At 43.1% G+C, this 21,940-nt stretch overlaps 1 protein-coding gene across 5 annotated transcripts in view; it reads left to right on the forward strand.

The window, feature by feature from the left end:
* ARHGAP6 (Rho GTPase activating protein 6) overlaps positions 1-21,940 on the forward strand; it is a 475,091-nt gene that overhangs the window by 239,925 nt on the left and 213,226 nt on the right. Inside the window, exon 1 of one of the 5 annotated variants that reach the window (XM_082717096.1) lies at positions 6,546-6,563. The exons of the other annotated variants lie outside the window; for them this stretch is intronic. The gene's annotated coding sequence lies outside the window, so the exon portion shown is untranslated. Of the gene's footprint in view, positions 1-6,545; positions 6,564-21,940 lie in introns of those variants that run through there. 5 annotated transcript variants of the gene reach the window in all.

Here is a 21,940-nt window from a genome sequence, read left to right on the forward strand (position 1 = left end):
AACAGCAAAAGACGGTTGGATGAATAAACTTTAAAAATATTTTTGAATGACCCTTTCTGCAGCCGACTGAAATATCTGGTAAAGAAACATATAAGACCGTCCAAGTGAAATAAAGAGCCGACAGGCCTCCCGCCAGCACGTGGAACCCCTCGGCTGCGCATCCGCGGAGCTCCCCTGTGCCAGGTGGGGGCCGCTGTGCCTGGGCAGAGTGCCCCGACATCGCTCTAGATTCCTTACTTGGCAGCGCCAGCACCGTTTTCATTAGCTCCACAGGATAATAATAGTTTAGCGAGAGAATGGAATCTCGAGTTTGCTAGAAGACTTTGCAGACGGTAACGTGTAGTATTACTTTTGTAAGTATTTATGCGCAGGACCTTCAACAGTCCCATTATGATGTCACTTTGATGGTCTAGGCAAAATGTAAAACACCGATCTCAAAAGATGAGGCATTCCCCCCACCTTAGCTCCTGACTCACAGCAGCAGGAGGATGGCACACCCCAAAAGCCTTTGCTTCCCGAATGAACTCTCCCTGATGTGCCAGTACTTTTAAAGGAACCCAAAAGGAAGGAATAGGGCAGCATGGAGCGTTAGCAACATGGGGAAGCTGTTACCATGTGGACACAGGGAGGGGCCGGGGTCACCAGAAGCCAGTGACTTCCAATCTCAGCTGAAGGGACCCCGGAAACGTGCCCAGGGAGGATTGCAGCAAGGGCAGAATATGGAGAGGCAGGGATGGGGTGGGAGGAGCAATCCTGTGACCTCTTGGGCTTCTTACTCTCTCCTCTCCCCTTTCTAGTACTGAGCCCAGCACATCTACCAAGAGGCAGTCCATGGGGGTCAGCCTCACAGGGTGCAGGCCAGCGCAGAGATGGGCAGAAGTGTTTCTTTTGTTTTGGCAGAAGTGGAGTGGGAGACTTTGCACCCATGAAAGTCACCCTACTCGTGTTCAGTTTTCTTTGGGGTTTACTTGCATTATGAAAGACCCTAAATTCCCAAGCAGGTACAGGATTTTTGGATTGCTTAGAATGTCTCTTTTCTCTCCCCTGGGGGTTGTTTCAATGACCACATTTAAACTAGTAATGTGTTACACCAGCTCCATCCATATGAGATGTGCATATCTTTAAAAATATTCATATTACAAGCCTGTTAAAGTACTTACTCTTCACTTATTATACCATGACATATTTTACATATGTATTGTAATGAATTTCATATTAAGAAGCTCCATACTTCATTCAAAAATACTTTGGTATTTTTAATATAAGCTTAAACTATAATTAATTTTTCCCTTATATGCTCATTGAAATAGTCTAATAGAATTTAGTTCCCAGACAATGAAAAAGGAAGAATTGGTGTGGCTCTTTTTCTGGTCGATGCCTACAGAGTTTGAATCCTTGACATTATACATCGACACAAAATGGGTTGATCCGTGCTTTCATGAAGAGTTATTCTCGTTTCTCTGTGGTGGGTAAGGAGTGGTTGCAAGTGAGGTCTGCGGTTTAATCACCGTATTAACTCCAGTTAACTTAGCAGAGAGAAAACTACCATTTCAGCCCTGACTACAGAAAGTGCCTCTCATTCCTGAGTTAGTTTCCTCTCAAGGCCTGTGTATCCACTTTTGTGATACCTATCCTGCTTGTAATTGCTTCTTTAAATGCCCTATTCACTACAGAACTGAAAAATCCAAAGGGGCAGAGGCCAGGACCAGGGGCGTATCTGGACTCCACATCCTTGGCCACAGGTAGCAGGGACCCGACACTGGTATGTGCTTGAATACCAGCAAAGCTAATGACTTAGGACTCTTAGAAATAATTAGGCAGATATGTTAAGAAAAAAAAGAAAAGAAACAATTAGGCAGACTTACAGTAATAATACCAGCCAATATTTATTGAATGCTTCCCATGAGCCCTTGACATTCTACATTATTTAATCCTTAAAAGAACCCTGTGAGGTTCTTGAGGACCTGTGAGGTCCTAAATCTGTTTAAAAGAGGAGGAAACTGAGGAACTGAGTTGAGATGTTTCAGGGTCACACAGCTAGTAAGTTGAGTAGTGAGACTGGTTCTCCAATCCTTGTCTCTCCGACTGCCGAGCCTCCATGCTTTGAACCACTACATAGTGGCCAGTGGTTAAAATGCGATGAGCTTATCTTTGAGATGATAGTTTCAAAACTCTCATTTTGTAATGATTGTAGACTCAAAGGAAATTGCAAAAATGCTACCGAGATATCCCGTGTCCCCTTGACCCAGCTTCCGTCAGTGATAGCTTCCTACATAACTAGAGTACAATATCAAACCAGGACATCGACGCCGGCGCATTACTATTAACTTGTCTACAGACCTTGTTCACATCTCACCGCCAATTTTTTACATGCATTCCTTTGTACACATGTGAGTGAGTGAGAGAAAGAGAGAGAGGGGGAGAGATGCAGTCATTTCCCACGTATAGATGGGCATATCTGCCACTCAAGATACAGAACTGTTCCACTGCTACAGAAGAACCCCTTCACGCTCCCCCTTTGTAGTATCAGCCATGCTGTGTCTTACCCCTTCTCTGATCCAGGCAGCCGCTCACTCATTCTCCAGAAAATGACACCTTTTAAGTGATCCCCCATCTCTCCTTCCCGCACAAGGGCAACATTCCTTTCTTCTTCTTCTTCTTTTTTAGAGGGGGGTGGTGAGGGGAGGGGCACAGGAAGAGGGAGACAGAGAATCCCAGGCAGGCTCTATACCCAGTGAGGAGCCTGACGCAGGGCTCGAGCTCACGACCCTGAGATCATGACCTGAGCCAAAACCAAGAGTCGGATGCTCAACCGATTGAGCCACTCAGGTGCCCCGCGATGGCAGCATGCCTCTGCTCACGCATCGTTTATGCCCAAACCATCCAGAAACATAACAGAAGAAAGTAAAATGAATAGATAATGAGATCAGAGAGGATTTTTGTATTCTCGTTGTTAGTAACATATACAACCGCAAATAAAGAACATCCTGTTTGGTATTTTTAGCTGAGCGTGGTGGTAATTTTGTCATTCCAACTCTTGTGTTTTCTCTCGAAAAGGGCTTTTGATCAAAACACCACAGGCTTTTTTAGCTCCTGCACGGAGGCCCCGTGCCCCCTCTCTGCATGGCTGTTCTGATGGAACATCCATTTCAGGAATGATAGCCGCATGGGTGAACTCGCAGCAGCCTGGAAAAGGTACATGAGAACTGGCACTCTGCCCTCCACAAGGCTCTATGAGCAAGGAGAAACACACGTCTCACATGTACTTGCCACAGCCATGACCCACTTGTGCTCTGGGCAGCCCAAGGGTTATGTAAACCCTGGCATTCAGGAGACACATGCATTTTTACTCATTCACTTCAGAGGGAGTGGTGGTTCATAGACCTCTCTTGGGGAAAAGTTTGAACCTTATCAAGATTAGCCGTTTCAAAAAAAAAAAAAAAAAAACTTAATAGCTGTTTTTATCCAGGATAGCTGCAGAGTAAAACCTTATCATCGGGACACAGTTATAAAGACTTCCTGCACTTATTTGGTTCCCACTATTTTAAAAAAAAAGGTGTAAAAAATGCTGATGCTCTGCGATTCTGCAAACACAGGCATACTCTTCTTGGATGCTTCAATTACTGCAGAGCTTTACTATATCATTTGCCTTGATCTTTATTGGAAAAGGAGACTTTTTTTTAAAATCTAGACATTCTTACACCATGCTCTGGCTTTTAATTAGGTAGGTGTGCAGTGCCATCATTTCCATGGTGGTTCCTCCTATCACCCTTGTAGGGAGTCTCAGGAGAACCTGTATGTAAAGAAGTGTAAGGCCTTCTACGGGATTTCTGCACTGGGAGACACTTTTTATTTTATGTATCTTTCAAAAGAAAAGTCTAGAACCCCTGGCATGCAGATACATACACCCAAAATGGTGCTTGGCTGTGTAGTTCTATTGACTGAAATGTAGAACTATCTCTTCCTGTTGGTTAGCTAGTGCCACACTATTCCATATGACAAGCTACTTTGACATTCAGTGTCTTAAAACAGCCATCACTCATTTTCCTGAGTCTGGGGGTCAGCTGGGATCAGCTTACTGGGGCAGAGCTCAGCTGTTTGACCTGAGGCCAGGCTGCTAGTCCCGCAGGGCTTGGCTCCTCGATTAGTTGTGCGCTGCGTCTGTTTATTCAGGGGTGTGGGTTTGTGGGCAGCACCCACCTGGGGAGGTGCAGGAGCACGGGTATGACCAGCAGAATGGATGGAGGATTCTTAACGCATAGGTGGGACCTTGGAACACACTCATCTCTACGTAGCCGCCATTGGCCCAGGCGAGTGACGTGTCCACGCCTAATGTCAGAGGATAGGGAAAGAACACTCCGTCCGTGATGGAGCCACGGAAAGTTTCTGAGTGCAGTGAGGGGTGAGAAGTGGGGGAAAATCATATACCTTCCCTCGATATGTAATCAGATTCATTTGAACATGCTGATGTTTTGAAGAAGGCACAGATCTATCTGTCTCATTTTTTTCCATTTGGTCAATGGGCTGTCTCCACTGAGGGTGTGACTGTATCCTTCCTTATGACCTAATTAGATGACAAAGGTAAGATGATGGGTCCATCCCACTGACACCAGTCCCCACAAAGCCACATTGATTGGATGGATATAGACTGAACAGATAGCAAGGGAGTATTTAGAAATAGGATGAATAATATTAACCTTTAAACAGAATTATTGTAGTCCCCCCCCCCCCCGCCCTGGTTCCTTGTGTGTAGCAGCTCTGGTTCCTCAATCTGTCAGAAGGAAAACATTTGGAATCACCTCCTGGGAGATTTTTTTAATCTGCTTTGATTTACTGGTGTCACTTTAAAAAGATTTGTAAATTTAGCTCCTGTTTTAAAACCCAGAATAATTGTAGATGAGGTCATGTATAATTGGAAGAAAAATACATTTAATCCTTTAGTTCAAACAAATCAGAGCTAACCTTTGGAAATTAGATGGTTAATTTGATCAATTTTGACATGTAAATGGATAAGCTAAATTAAAAATAATGCAGACACACACACACACACAAAATCTCCTCTCTGAAGTTTAAAACCTTTGCCCTGTCTTCTTCCATTATATCAATTGGTTGAACAGTTGCCAAATCCTGGTGGTTTCTGTGTTTGTCCCCCCAGTTTGCTCTGTAGTTGATTTGACCCAGCAGAGCACCTGCTGTATTTTAGTCACTCAGTTGTCTAAATTAGGGGTCAGCAAAGCGTGGCCCATGGACCAAATCCAGACTGCCGCCTGCTTTTTTATAGCTCACAAAGCACAGAATAAGCATTAGGTTTTTAAACAGTGGGGGGAAAATCAAAAGAAGACTATTTTATGATATGTGCAAATTATATGCAATACAAATTTTAGCATCCATAAATCCAGTTTTATTGGAAACAGCCACACCCATCGTTACGTGTTGGCTATGGCTGCTTTCAGGTTAACACCAGAGTTGAGTGGTTGCAATTGAGCGGTTGGCGGGAAAGCCTACACTGTGTGTTATCTGGCCATTTACTGACACACTTTGTCAATCTCTGGTCTAAAACTCTGCCTCGCGTTCCCACAGACATGGAGGACAGATCTACTGTTGATATAAGAACAAAGACCAAAGAAAGGGGACACACATCCTTTGAGTGGAAGAGAATTCTGGGAACATTCGGATAAGGGCAAAATAAGATCAAACCTTCACATATCTGCCAGTATGTGTGGAGAACTGGGTATGTGTCCAGTGCTCAAAGAAAATTTCAAGAAAGGATAATATCTGGTTTCTACTCTCAGGATTCCTCTTGAATAAAAAGCACGATGTGTCCCCATCACAGGTCATAGAGTCTGAAACCTCTCTGCCTTGTCTAATTCTCTAAGTCACCAGAAAACCCTTTGGAGTTTTTAAGTTGAACGTAATATATATTTTTTTCATGGCTTATCTTGTAAATATTCTTGGCAGAATCATTTTCACGAGCCTTACTGTTCTTACTCAGTTCAAAGCTGAGGACTGAACTCTGAAAAAAATGTCATTTACTCATTGGTTTAAAATGCTGGCCCCTCTTGTTTTGCATTGGAGATTTTTACATTAGTGTGTCCAGAACTCCCTCAGAGGAAAGAATGTAAGGGGCCTCGGAGGGCTGACCTTTAAAACACCATAGTCTGCGGCGCTTGCTGCGTGCTTAGTCACAAGAGGTGTGTGGGGAGAGAGCTCTCAGTCCTGCCAGTGCAGCCTGTGTTTTGCCAAGGGATGTGGCCCCCTCTTATGCTTTGTGATGTTTCTCTTGGCTGACTTTTCCACATTCTTGTGACCCTTTGAATGGAGATGTCTTTACAGCGTTAGCCCCTACAACATGGCCTCCCGCTATCATTTCCTGCAGGTCTTGTCTTAGATCTCAGCAGCTTCCTGAGTAAATGTCACCTTGGTGTCTCCTCAGAGGAGCTTGGGAGGCTCACAAAACCTGGTTCCCACCAGATATGAAGCCTAACGTCTATGAGTCGTCTTCTCATTAGACTCTGCAAGAGGATGAGCCTGGAATTCTCTTCAGTTCCAAAGTGAGGGGCAAGGTATGGCACCAAACAGGGAACCAGGAAAATGCCACACAAGGTGGGGATCAAGTGACCCCCAGAGGAGGAAATTCCAGTTGAAAATAGAAAGCCAGTCAGCACCCTTGTGAGAGCCAGTGTACTAGACTCTGAAACTAGCCACCTGTGGCCTGTGAAGGCTGCCGTCGGAAGGTCATGGATTGGCCTGAAGAAGGGTGTTGTGTTTCAGGGCAGTAATTGGGTGGTACAAACCCAAAATGAAACATTATTTATCTACTTGCACAGTTCTGCTGGGCTGGAGAGTTTTGCGGAAATGACTCAATTTCTTATATTTGACATGTTGACCAATGGTCAATTCATTAATAGAGAAAGGAAATTTGGGAATAATATTTTCTTCAGGACTATAGCGTACATATTACATGACGGGGGGGCAGAATTCTAACTCCCCATGATAAGAATTTTGTTATTTTGTTAATTAAATTAAAATATCTCAGTAAGTGTTCCTTAAAATGACAGATCTATGATCGACTGTGAACTGCTCACATTATGGGGTTGCTAAGAAAGCTGGTAGCTCTTTGACTAGTCAGAACTTTCTAGACAATCTTTGAAGAGAGTTTAATGTCTTGACACTTTACCAAAGCGCTGAGGAAGCTGTGGATCCGGGTGTCTTTCTGGAAAGTTTTGTTTGTTTGATTTGACCTCTGATCCAAATTTGGAGGAGATGAAACCTCTTCGGGGTTTCTAATGCAGATAAAATAAAGAATATGTGCCATAAACAGTTTTAACCTGTTTAACTTGGTGCTTTTTTGTGGGAGAGGGATGCCGGAAGGGGGCGAAATGGACTCTCTTGATTTTAAGGAGGAAATCTTGCCCGATGGAAAAGTGCTGTCTGTTGGTCAGTTGTCATAGGCTTTTTATTTTTCAGCGCAGAAAACAGGTTTGCCAGACTGGTTTTCAGAGATTTCTTGGCAACCTTTGATTTATTTGTTACTTAAAAATTGTAAATATTAGAGACACCCAATCCTTTGTCTATAATTAGGATTTTGTTCATGGAGAGATATTTTTAAAATCTGTATTTTGTGTATGTGTGTGAAGATATAATGATTTCCACAAATCTGTAGCAACAGAGGGTAGCTGAGTGGTTGTCTGGGCCTTGCGGGTGGGAGAGGGGTGTGACCGCAAATGGGCACCAGGGACGTTATTAAGGTGATGGAAATGTTCTGATATTGGATTGCGAAGATGTTGCAAAGCTTGGTGAATTGACAGGTAAGTTTTATGGTATGTAAATAGCATCTCAATAAAGTTGTTTTTAAAGAGGATACACTGATTCGAGAATCAAAAAGTATTTGTTTATTTGCAAATGAATTGAAAGCAATGCTATACAACTGAAGTTGAAATACATGCGTAGCAGTACAGCCTTTCTTTTTCACTTCTAGCCCACCCTCTTAGAAAAACCAAGTGATTTATTAAAATGAGAAAAAGCTTCATTTTTTACTACTTATTCAAGAGTCACAGTAATCTGACCAAGCATACGTTTCTGGGTAACGCAGGAACATCACACTGAACTAATCACCAGCCTGGTAAGAAATTGGACTTTCTCAAATCAAAAGCCAAAAAGGATCTGAGCTACCATCAGAATTGTCTATGTAATTTGTTGAAAATGTTTTAAGGCTGGATTTTAGTTATGGTTGCACAATTTGGGCATTGGCTGAAAATCATGGATCTGTACATTTAAAGTGGGTGACTTTGACTATGTATAAATCATACTGTGATGAAGTGAACATAGAGGACTTCCTGGTGACACAGCCCAATGCCTGAATTCCATATAATGAAGTCACTGCCTCCAGGCCATGGTCTTGTCTTCCTCATCTTATTTGCAGCATTTTGGCCATGGCCATGTGATCATGAAGTTTGCTTGGGGCTGTGAAAATCATTCCCTTTGCTTAAAGAGATTCTACAGGAAACAACTTTTCACTTATTTTTTTCCTTTCCTTTATTGTTTTGTGCAGTGGAAAGATCCCATTCCAACATTAGCTTGTTTCCTCTCCTCCTCCTTTTTTCCCCCCTAATTTCTCTTTATCATTCCCTTACTCTTGTGGTCAAGGTCATTCGGACCCTGTAGTTCCATTGGTATGGGCTTTCATTTTCCTAGCAGTTGGTAAGACTGTCCTGTGATAGCTGGAGATATGTGCATTAGCCTGACAGATGTGCGTGTTACATGGTCTCGCACAGACACACTGAGGTTGGGTAGCGATGCCCTCCTCTCTAAACTCGAGGGATAACTTTGTTTGTTTCACACATGTAAATAACAACTCATACAGTGAGAGTGTACAGTTTGCTAGGTTTTAAGTATATCTGCAGGATTTCATAGTGATCACCAAGAGCTAGTTTTAGAATATTGTGTTCCCCCCGCTAAAGAAAAGCCCATTCGCACTGGCAGTCAGATTCCATTCACTTCTGTGACCCTCCAGCCCCTGACTGCCACCCATCTCCTTTCTGTCACCATGGATTTGCTTATCCTGGATATTTCATATGAATGGAATCATACGCTATGTGGTCCTTTGCGACCATCTCCTTTCGCTTAAAGTGTTCAGGGTTCACTCCTGTTGTGGGATGTATCAACACTTCATTACTTTTTATTGTCGTATGATGTTTCATCATATGGAAACACATTTTGTTTATCCATTCGTGAGTTGATGGACATTTGGATGGTTTCCACTTTTTTGCTCCTATGAATAATGCTGCTGTGGACATTCATGTAGAAGTTTTGTATGGCTGTGTATTTTCATTTCTCTTGGGTATATGCCTAGGAGTGGAATTTATGGGTCACTACGGTTAACTCTAAGTTTAATCACTGGAGGAACGTCCAGGTCGCTTTCAAAGTGACCATGCCATTTCCCAGTCCCACCAGAAGTGCACGAAGGTTTCAATTTCTCCACATCCTCATCAACACTATTATCGCCTGTCTTTTTTATCTTTGCCATCCTAGTCAATGTGGAGTGCTATCTCAGTTTTGTTATGATTTTCAGTTTTAAGCAAAGGCATAATAGAAGGTGATTATTTGCTTTACAACTCTCTTTGCTGTAGTGCTCTGAAATTGCCTATATATTTAAAACAGTGTCCTTTAAAAGAAATAGCTCACTGCAGTCTGCACACTCCGGCAGTATCCATTACAAAAAACAAAGTGCACACAAAGGGCTCCCTCCTGCTCTCCTTGCCTTGGCCTGTGTGTCTCCTGAGTGTGGAGGCCATACAGTACCTTTGCGGTGCTCCTGGGAGGACATGGCGGGGCTCCTCCAGCTCAGCAGTCCCCAGCCTTGGTGCTCAGCAGGCAGACTCTGAGAAGGCCAGAGGGCGTGTGTTCCCAGGTTCCTGCTTGTGCTCCTGAGTGAACAACTTGACACAGATACCCAGCGAACCATGGGGTACAATCCAGAGACCTCCCTCCCCCTTCTCGGAGGGCTGTGGAACCAGATTAACCTGACTGTGGCACTTGTTGTATCTGTCACGGCTTGACCTAAACATCAAGACGTCCAGGCTGAAGAGGCATTAGGTGGCAAAGAGAAGGAGAAAATACTCCAGAAAGAAGGAGTCCTTTGTGCAAAGACCCCAGGGAATAAGGAGGCAGAGCAGGTTCGAGGAAGTGAATGAAGGAAGTCCAAAGTGAGTGAGAGGAGGAATGGCATGAGAGGCATTTGGAGAAATGGGTGGGGGTGGGCAGGAGGAATTACTGGGTCTTGTAGGCCACAGAGTAAGGATATTGGATTGTAACCCAGGAGCAAGAGAGAGCCATTGAAACATTTTAAGCACTGCAAGGGTTGCGGATTTCGTGTGTGTGTGTGTGTGTGTGTGTGTGTGTGTGTGTTATGACTGATTTCCTCATCCGTGAAAAGGACATGATGAAATTGTGTTATAGCCTTTTGAACGCCGAGGATAGGAGATCCTTTATCACCAGGACACCCATAGCATCTTCTGTCCCAGGTTTTGGTCAACCCTGGTAGGAAGAATTCAGGGATGACTGTTGTGGGATCCTCCTATGTTAAAATCTTCACTCTGTTCCTGGCTTCTTCTGCCCTGACACCCACTGAACACCAGCGACCACATCTGTCAGCTAACTAGCACCAGAGAAAGTCCCATTGGTTCAGTTAGGGCAGTGGCACGCATGCTGGGAAGGCTCTCTCACTATGCCTTCTCCCAGGTTTCTGCAGATTGGGCGGCTGCTGGATCGCCACCCCGGGGCCAATTGGCCAGGGTTCAAGGCTGGTCTGTAGGACCTGAGTGGACTTTTATGCTTAAGGAGCCCCCAGTGGCTGCTCACCTCAGGAGGAGGTAACCATGGGCAGGAAAGGACTGCCCTTCTCTGTAACAACAAGCAAAGCACTGCCAAGGGCAACAGTAAAAAATAATCTTGTAGGATTGGGGCAAGGATAATAGATACTGTAGGTGAAACACAACGCTTGCCTCGCTCTTGACGACAATGCTTGTCACATAGTGTACCTTGAGAACTTGGTTGTCCTTTTTGTTACTGGCCGTCCCATTCTGCCCAACCCCTCCCACATCCACACATACCCTCAGTAGACTGCGTGACCGGCTGCCAGGCTGGGGTCTTAATATTTGACACAGGAGCCAATGATAACACCTTTGACCAATGGATGGATGACTTATAGTTCTATTTTCATAGCTTTTTTTTTAAAGCTACGGTATTGAAGTCATTTGTTTTTTTTTTTAGTTATTAATCTTACTGCTTCTTCCAACATTTTGTTGAATAGCATTTCATCATGTTTTGGTTAAGTGATTTATGGCTGGCTCACAAATTCCAGTCTTAAGATTATAGTTACTTACAAATTCCTCAGGACGCTCATTGTGCTAGCAGAAATTAAAAAAAAAAAAAAAGAAAGAACTGTAGGATAACATTCCTGTATCTGATTCCTCCACAACTCTGTTGGAAGTTCTACCTCCTACATCCACTCTATTGACCTCCAAACGGCCAGTAAGCATATGTATCATATATACAGTTGACCAATAAGGAGATGAAAAACGCTCAAAATCAGCAGCCATCAGAGAAATGCCAATCAAAACTACAAGGAAATACCACTTTATACCCTTTAGAGTGGTAACAATCAACACGTCAGATAATAACGACTGTTGGCAAGAAGACGGGAAAACTGGAACCCTCATACATGGCTAGTGGGAACATAAAATGGTACAGACACTTTGGCAAAAATCTGGCGGTTCCTCAAAGAGTTAAACAGACAGTTTTCCTATGACTCAACAATTCCACTTCTAGGTAGACACCTAAGAGAAAGGAAATATGTGCCTGCATACAAACTTGTATGTGAACGTTCATAGGAGCCTGGTTTGTAATAGCCCAGGGGTAGAAATAGTCCATTAACTGATGAATGGGTAAATGAAATGGGATAGATCCATACAGTGGAATATTATTTGGCATTTAAAAGGATGAAGTGTTGATACATGCGACAGCGTGGATGAACCTTGAAAACACTGTGCTAAGTGAAAGAAGCCTACCACAGAAGGTCGCATATTGGGTGATTTTAATGTAGGTGAAATGTCCAGAATAGGCAAACCCATAGGGAGAGAAAGTCGACTGGTGGTTCCCTAGTGCTGGGGCTGGGGGAGGGGGAGTGACTGCTACTAGGTGTAGGTGTCTCTCTGAAGTGATTAAAATGTTCTAAAATTGGTTGTGGTGGTGGCTACGAAACTCTGTGAATATACCAGAAGCTGTTGAGTTGAACATCTTAAATGCATAAATTGTAGAGTATGTGAATTATATCTCAATGAAGTGGGTATTAAAAAAATAAGCAAAGAAAGCCAACCAATGCGCGACACCAATGGTGCACTCCACTGTATGGTAATTGTCTAGGCCTATTTATTCACGAAACAAGATTCCTCGGTTCTCTATTTATGTGTTACTTTGCCATATATGTACTTAAGAAACTTCTCAGTTTACTTACAATATATATGTGACAGCCAGTTTATTTTATGTCATGGGAAACAGAAACAGAATGAGCAGAGGACTGTTTATGTGAGCACAGTCTGGCCTTTTGCTGGAGACTGGGATATATTTTAGTGCCCCAAACCACCCACATACCCCACACATTAATCAGGGCCAACATGCTGGGAGCAGCCATGACTGCCGACCACAGGAAACTAGGATGTGTTTTATGTGGACATTTGTAGGCAAATGTAGTGTAATCTATTTAACCGGTGCTATTGTTGTGGTGGTGGTGGTGGTGGTGTGTGTGTGTGTGTGTTTACATTGTGTATGCGTGTGTGTTTACAGCAAGCTCAGTCAGAATGCCCTAGGCCAAAGAGTACTGTGAGCTTCTAAAAAGGAACAAAGATCAGTATCTTTGAAAATGTACTCTTGCACTCTCTCTCTCTGTTGTTCAAGGATTGCTTTTCCCAGCTGAGGCCCAGGTCAGTCTTCTGTAGCCAGAGAGTCAGGAATGGGAAAAAGAAGTTTCCCTCTAATATCCACTCCCTGTCATTTTATTTGATGCCTTGTATGTGTACTTTCTAACCCTTGGAACACCTCTCTAGTGAAGTTTATTTATCCCATTTTTTTGGATGAGAAAACTGGGGCTTGCCAAGGCTAAGTAATTTTCTCAAGGTCACAAAGATGTTGAATGGTGGGAATCGGTTTTGAACTCATGCTAGCTGATGTGAAAGACCACCTTCCTCCTCCTTCGTGGTAAGCTGTTTTCCATCTCCCAAGGAGAAACAAGACCCTTTACTCTCTTGCTGTTGACTTAATTATACTCATTAATAAAACTGAAACAGAAATTAATTATTTGAGTAGAGATGAATTATACAGCAATTCAGTCTTTATACCAGGAACCAAGGAATTTCAATTTCCATGCCAGACCTTAGCAATTCAAATTCTAAAATTAGTTGTTTTTTTTTTTCCTGGGAAAATATAAAATCATAGAGCAAACCCTTAGTTTTTAGGATAGCAGCCTACAGGAATTACTAAGGATTTAAGGAAAAAAAGAAACAAATAAACAAACTCTCCTGAGAAGAAAAGCTGGGGTCCAGAGAGCACCTGCTTTTACCCAATGATGTCATCCTTCATGGATCTGTCTTACAGAAGGAAAGAGATGTGGCAGCCCATTGGTGATAAGTACATGAGAAGCTCGCCTTCAGAATCAGAAAGCCTGGAGAAGCCACTGTAGATAATGAAGGGAAAAGCAAAGAGAAATATAGGAGTAGAGCTGGCCTGGTAGCAGCCAGCTGGCCACCTGGGACTTGGGTGGGCACCATGGTAGAGACGAAAAGCAACAGTGGTATAGCAATTTGCCCATACTGTTGCCAGTGGGCACGAGAGAGGACAGTGAAGAGGTAGAACCAAGAACTGCTCTGACATTCAGAGGAGAGGAAGCCAGCAGTCCCTCACACAGGGCCCAGGAGGAGGCTGAGCGGAGTGCCACATTAAAGAGACATTATCACTCATAATGGATTGTCACTGGGGATGGCTGGAAACACATTCGCTTCATGTGGTCCTATTGTGATGGGCTCATTCAGCTCTGAATTCGAGCTGTATTTTCACCTATAATTATGCCTATAAGACTAAGTGGTTCAGTGGTTCAAAAAGACAAGGAAATGTCTCCATTACAAAAATAAAAACTTAAAATAAGATGGTTAGCGCATAAACTTTGGGCTCTCCGGGATGTGTGCTTATCTAGAGTGACTCATTCCTAGATGATCCAGGGTCGCCGGAGGATTTGCTGTACTGGCCCTGAAGAATGGCAACCTGCTGTTTTAAAAAAACAAAAACAAAAACAAAACAAAACAACTGGAGACATTTTTCCTTCCTGAGGTTACCCACAGCAGTATCCTTAGACCACATTTTCTTTGAGCTCTAGATTAGAGGAAAAAAAAAAAATCCATAGCCACCCACAAATACAAAATTTCTTAAGATGAGGCTTTCAGGGGCATAACAGTTATGAACTGAAAAGAAAATTTGGTTCCCGTTGGCAGGCGCTGTTACTTTCATTGAGTTCTAATTACATGGAATAGTTTCTAGGTGAATTAAATGCAAAGCAAGAGGATTGTTTTTATATTTGCATTTATATGTTGAATTAAGGAGACTGAAGATTGACTTGAATAGATTGGAAGACTTGACAGTTACCGAGCCTAACACTCATCTTTGGAATCTTGCTCCAGTGAGTTATACAGATTTTAAGGCTTTGATGCATGGCTGACATTATTCGCAACCTGAAGTCTCCTTGCCATTATGGTAGTCTCTGGAGCCAAAGGTTGGAACGGCTTACAATGGCTGAGTAAGTGCAAGACAGATCAGCCGTGGGAGATGCAGTGGGTGGAGAGGCTCCTGAGAGTGATGAGGAAGACGGCTTTTGCCTCTGACCCCAGCGTGACTCAGTAAGGTGGTGGTGGTAGGGACAGAGAGGAGACATGGAAAAGCCAGTGGTACCAGCAAAGCATAGAACGGTGGAGCTCGGCTCTCTCCGTGTACCGATCGCGATTATGGTATTCAACCTTCTCTTCTCTCTTGCCTGGTGCAGGCCTGGCCTCTCTCCATCAGCGTGTCTTTTTGAAGCATTGCAGGATATTCAACATCAGCACCTAATTATGAGCCTGTTCCAATGTTGGAGCCTGTTTCATCTCCGCCTTAACATGGTTTAAGTATGTCTGCAAAGGAAGAACATTTACTTACATTGTTAACCATCCCTTTTCATGTCTCAAAACAGCAGATTTGTTTATCCAACAGATTTTGCCAAGAAGGCAGTGAATGAAATTTCAGTTTTCAAGTACGTTTGAAGTTAACATTTTGTGATAGAGAGCCAAGCTCAGTCAAGCAACACTTTGTTACGAAAGCATCTTTGAGCTTGACATAAATCATGACTTAAAGTAACATTTCAGCCTTCAGACCAGTGCTGTCCAATAGAAATTCAGTCCAAACCATATAGATAATTTTAAATGTTCTAATGGCCATGTTTAAGGAAGTTCAAAAAGTAGAAACAGTGATCTGTCCCCCCACCACCCATATATCTGAAATAGTAACATTTTGATACACAATCAGAAACATTAGTAAGGAGATGTATTATCATGGGTGGTTCTCATTCCAAGTCTTTGAAGCGTGGCATGTATTTTGTGCTCCTGTGAATTTCACACATCTTAATTTCAACTGGCTACATTTCAAGCACTGGAGAGCCGCAACAGCTAGTGGCTACCATCTTTGACACCAGGGCTTTAGAGGACTGGGTTAGGAGATGAAAGACAACAGATCTGATGCGGTTCCCTGCCGAGGAAGTTTTTAAATCCATTGGTGGGAATTTCCACTCTCCCCCATGCCTGTACCCCAGCCCCAGGCACCCCAGGACCACACTTCCCACCGATACAGTCAGTATTTGGCATCTCCGTAGGCCATCTGGGTACAGAGCTCTGTTTTCTTGTTGCATGCTAAGATCTAGCAGCTGTTCTCTGCTGGGGTGCTACTCAGCTTTGAATTTCAGCCCCTTGGCTTTCTCACACTGAACAGCCAACGCAAACTATTGTTTGCCATGATACCTGTTCCTTTCTAAGAAGATGAAGGCAGTAATCAGATTTGCACTTAGTACAAGGTGTTCAAGTGAAATTACCTACTGGTTTTGGCAACCCTCCCTCCCAAATTGCTGGGGTGTTATCTTCATTGGGGTTATATAAATAGGAATTGCCCACCTCCTAAATAGAGTGTGTAATCCTGGAGGTAACCTAGGCATCCTCCCACACCCTGCCACAATTGATGCCTAATTATTCCCCAGAACACCTAAGCCTTTATGTAATAGGGTCCTGGAAAGAAGGGAAGTGGCAGGCAAAAGTGGAATAGATATTTCAAACATCGCCCATGTGGGAAACGTTCAGATCTGGCATTTTCGGTGCAAGACTCCTTTTGCTTCCAATATCAGGGTTTGTTCCATCGCGAGCATGCTGGGTGCTGCCAGGCCATCTTGGAGCTGATACATACAGAGAGCCCGCGATTTACTGCTCTTCTTAATACAAGCACGATTATGGCCAAAGCCATCCCAGAAGAGGAGATAAAGCTCGAGTGGTTACAATGCATTTCCTCATGCAAAATGGAGAGCACACTCTTCTATTTATTAATGAATCTGCTGTATAAAGCTTTGCTGAAATTGGGGATGGGCTCAAAGCATAACTCACTGACAGTCTTTAATGTTTGTAGAATGTTCAAAGAAGATGGAACCAAAATGGATGGAAAATTTATATGCTCATTTGAACTATTCTTGTATGTTAGTATGTTTGTCATTTTTCTTCAAAATGAGACAGTCTTAAGCCATTTAGGTATGGTGTAATCATGTGGCCAGGAGCTTGGGAATCATACCCTAAGTTTCTGGACAGTGTCATCCTTTGGGTTTGTATTTGGAGTCGGGCATGGCTTCCAATCCTGAGTCTGGAACTTACTAACTGGGTGACTTTGAGCAAGTTCTTTGTGAACCTCAGTATTATTTCACAGTCGGGTCAGCAAAATTATCTCATAGGGCTGGAGTCAGAACTAAGTAGAATGATGTATGTAAAGTGCTTGGTTAGGGATCAGGACAAAGTAACCCCCAAAATAAATGGTAACTACTCAGTTTTAAAAGTTAACATGTTCATAACCCGACCCCCCTTTTCCCAACCCAAGGGGGGTGGGGTTATGGACATTGGGGAGGGTATGTGCTTTGGTGAGTGCTGTGAAGTGTGTAAACCTGGCGATTCACAGACCTGTACCCCTGGGGATAAAAATATATTATATGTTCATAAAAAATAAAAAATTAAAAATTAAAAAAAAAAAGAAATGAGAAGTGTTAAAAAAAAGTTAACATGTTACCAGATGTCTTTCAGTTATATGTGTGTATGTCTGTATATGTGTATGTGTGTGTATATTTATATGAAATGAGAACATACAATGTACTAGCTTTTAAACCTAATTATTTTATTTTTTTCGAAAGCAGAAAATATGTCCAATCGTGTTTTTATTAGTCAAACAACTTAGTCAAAAGTCAACAAACATTTGCTGAGTTTGGGTTATGTCAAAGAATTTACTGTCGGGTGATGAGGTGTACATTATTGTCAGGTGGTGTGTCTCCGAACATCCTGTACATACGAATAGCTGTTAGATCATAGCTTCCTTCCTGTAGCTCTTAGAACATAACACGGGTTGCCCTGCGGTCCACAGCCGGGGACCAATTTTGCCCTCCCCTCCCCCAGGGACTTTTTTGGCAATGTCTGGAGACATTTTTGGTTGGCATGACTGGGGGAAGGGGGCAACCGGCCTCTAGTGCGTAGAAGCCAGGGATGTTGTCCAACATCCTGCAATGCACGGGAGACCTCCCACCATGAATTGTCCCGCTCTAAAGGTCAATAATACCAAGGTTAAGAAGGCCTGGGTTCAGCCTACCCTGATCTACCCCCATTCCTATTGTATACAGTCACACACTCCCGATGCCCAATGGGCAGCACCCCTTGACGACCAGTGAGGGCAAGTGTCTCCCACATGTAAAGCCCCACTGCCTTTCCTGTTCCCTCCTGCCTTCCCCTTCCAAATGTTGGCAACTTATTTTAAAAATGTGTGTTGTTTGACTCCTGCTCTTTCTGTTTTATATTTAGAAATATTTAGAAAAAAAATGACTTTGTTTATCATCATAGGTATGCTGCTAGTGAAATACCATATTAAGACCAATTTCCATCAGCTTTTAAGCCCTTGAAATTGTCCGAAACTGCCTTTCAGAGCTGTATCACTCCAGTTTTAGAGGCCTTTCCTGGTCTTTCTCTTGTTAAATCCCTTTGTCCTGAGGCTTCGGGTTTCAGGGTAGGCACAGTTGTCTTCATTGGTGGTGTTCCTCTGTTCCCTTCCTTTGCCCCACCGAGCTGTGTTTCAGTGAGAATCCTTCCCAAAGTTTGTGGTCATCATGACCAGCCTGTTCTCAGATCCCGCCATTAGAGCCAAGCAGAGTATTTTTGGAATGTTGATGAATGTGCTGAGAATGTTATTTTTAAATAGCATTCTGCTATGCAACACCATGATACAGTCTCTTGAATGGAACTGATTCCAAGTGGAGGCATGACCTCTAATGTCTAATAGTAAACCATCGAAAACCTATGAAGACAAACAGCGCTAGGGGTTTCCAAATCTGTTCGCATGACCAGCTGCTGCCGCTGTCCTCCATCCCCCTAGACACATAGACAACCCTGTCCTTGCAATTCAGGACCTTAGATATTGGGAAAGAAACAGAAGACTGCCCAGTCCTAGGACGTGTGTCATGATACAGTGGAAGGTTAAGCTAGGTGAAGGTTAATCAAGAATCTGATACTGAAATATTTCTGGATGAAATGATGTGATGTCTGGGACTCCTTTTGATAGGATCTGCTGGGGTAAAAACCTACAAGCCAATGTTTTTAAGTGCAAATGGTGAGCCACAGGAGCGAGTGTAGAGGCTTAGACAGTTTGCGTTTTGGCTGCCCGTTCTTCTGGTGACTTCCTCTGGAAGCAGAGGCAGATGTGCTTTGTAGCAGGGTAGGGCACACGCTTATGGATGGTACCGCCAGCGGGTGTTAGCCTTTCTTTTTGTGCCTGGAACAGCAAGCAGCCTCACTCTGTCTTCTTTTTCCTCTCACCTGAAGTGCCTTCTCTCCTCACCCAGATCCAGTGTATGTTCCTGAAGACCTGGCTTGGTTCTCATGGCCTTCTAGAAGCCTTGGAAGGTCTTTAAACATCAGCCATATTTCCCTCTCGGCTGAATTCCTGCACCCATGCCTCTTGGGCATCTTTTGTAAACCTCGAGATAGAACTCATAGAACATAAAATTCACCATTCTAAGAAGTGCACAGTTCAGTGGGTTTTAGTACATTTACTGAGTTGTGCCTCTGTGACATGGTTTAGAATAGCTTTCAGCATCTCAAGAGGAAGTGCTGCATCCACAGCCATGGCCCCTCTACCGTTTGCCTTGGACACCCCTTCCCCTGACATCCAGTAATCACCTTTCAGCCTTGCCTTTTCTGCCTTTTTCCCCTTAGTGCGTTTTCAAGGGTCATCCCTGTTGTATCATGTGTCAGAGCTTCACTCCTTTTTAGGGCCGAATAACCTTCCACTGCACAGATAGACCACATTTTGTTTATCCATTTATCGGTCGATGGACATTTGGGTAGTTTCCCCTTTTTGGCTGTCACGAATAATGCTGCCATGAACGTTCATGTGCAAGGTTTTTATAGACACATGTTTTCATTTCTCTTGAAATGAAACATGACTAGGAGTGGAGTTGCTGGATCCAGTGGTAACTCTGTGTTGATCTGTGCCTTCCCACCATAGCAGGGTTCTCCTTTTCCCCCATCCTCTTTGACATTTTGAACGGCCCAACTCTGTTACTATGATTATTTGTCTTCCGGATGTGTGATCTCACATGTGTTAGTCTCACTTCCCCAATTCAAGGGCAAGTTACTGCAGGCGCAGTCCATCGGTTCAGTCTTTATAGTTCAGCAAGTGTTTCTCGATTGCCTTCTGTGTGCCAGGAACTAAGGAGTGAGGCTATGAAAATGAAAAAGTTCTCTTTAGTAGGGGAGGTACCTACAATCATGGCAGCCCATTTCTGGGTGACAGGTGCAGTAATTGCACCTATTCAAGGAACAGCCTTTGCTTCTCAGAATTCATGTTGATTGTCTCCCTCCCACAATGTCATACTTATAACAAACACCAGTTAAACCCGCCATTTCATACATTCTATTTCAGAGAAGGAACAGATCTCTGTGTGTGTCCTCCTTTTAGTCCAAATGTAGGAGCTCTGATCTTTCCCTTGGGCATTTGCATTTCAGTACCACTTAACAAATATGCTTAAGGAAGTCAATGCCAGCAATATTTCTAGCAGTCACTTTGGAAGTACAATGTGAGTTATTTTGAAACAGTGAATCATCAAGAATGTTAATCTGTTGACTTGTAAGTATAAAAGCTGCTAGAGACTCTCGGCTAAAGAGAAAAAAGGAACCTTCTAAAATTTTAATTCCTCGGGACTCAAAAATAGATTGTCCATATGTTGCTTTCACCTGCAGTCAGTCTGGTTGTGTGTTTGTCTTCCTTCAACTACAAGTCAGGGGTCAAGAGATGTTAAGATATTGGTGTCAAGATAAATGGTGTCAAGAATGAAGGGCATCAGACTACAAACCGTTGAGATGAAAGACGTGTTAGGCTATAGAAAGGTACAATTGTCTAAATATAGAGATACGAGCATTAAAGTGCATTTTATATTGTGCCTTTCGGTGACTTCACGATAGCATCAAATAGATTTCGTCTGAGTTGTTAATTACCTAATTAAAAATGTCAATGTTCGCAGCGCCAAAGCAGTGACTTAAAGGTATTTCTTGAATTTAGGAAAAAGTTATTGATCGTCTGGTGCATTCGAGGAAAGAGAACGGCACTTTTATTCCAGTTTGTAAATCACATTGATTTTAACAGTGACTAACAAATTCTTCTGTGATTTATTCGAACTCCGAAAAGAAGTTTGTTTGTGGTAAAGAAAAACTAAGACATTAAGAGTGAATTATGTGTTCATATTGAATATAGATGAGTGAAATTCGTTCTGACTCCTTGCACATAGAAGAACAATAAGGTTCTCCCATGGGTTCAGTATTTTATAAGCACTTACACAGCACTGAGTATTTACCAAGCACTGGGTTAGGATTTTTACAAATACTGACTTCTTTAATCTTCATAATAATCCAAGAGAATGTGTACGATTATTATCCCCATTTTGCAGGTAAGGGAACTGAGAAATTCAGTGACCTGCATAAGGCCACCCAAGTAGTTAGTGTAACCTCATGCAATTTGGCACCAGATTGTCTGCTCTGGCCTGTCTCTCAAAGAATGCAATCACTGAGTTAATACCAAAGTGGGGATTCTGTTGGCTTCACAGCATTCCAGGTTTCGGAGGGCAGTTGGCTGCAGGTTTTTTTCAAAAGCCCAGGAGAGCACTGAACTAAGTGTGGGAGGGAAAATGTATCATACATTGTAACCTGTATTTCCTATGGTCTAGATGATGCGTTATCCATGCCATGTATTCTACATTACAGATACGATGGATTACATTGCATTTCCCTATCACATTATGAATGTCATACGTTGTACCTATATGCATGTGTATGTGCCGCCATGGCCGAGATAACCATGTGGGCTCTCCACCCTTCCTCCTCCCTTCTCAGACTTCCAAGAACTGTGGACTGCTCCACTTCTTGAAAGTTATTACTCTTCCTTCTCGGTGAGAAGTATAGTGAGAATCGACAATGTCCATCTGTCTTCAGACACCAAGGTTAGATCACGGAAGAGAGGTCTGAAGACTTCGGGCCTGTCTACAGCTTGGTGGCCTGACACGAGTTTTTCTGGTGTGGGGCAACTT

Source organism: Mustela nivalis (assembly GCF_964662115.1).
Source record: "Mustela nivalis genome assembly, chromosome: X".
Taxonomy (NCBI): Eukaryota; Metazoa; Chordata; class Mammalia; order Carnivora; family Mustelidae; genus Mustela; species Mustela nivalis.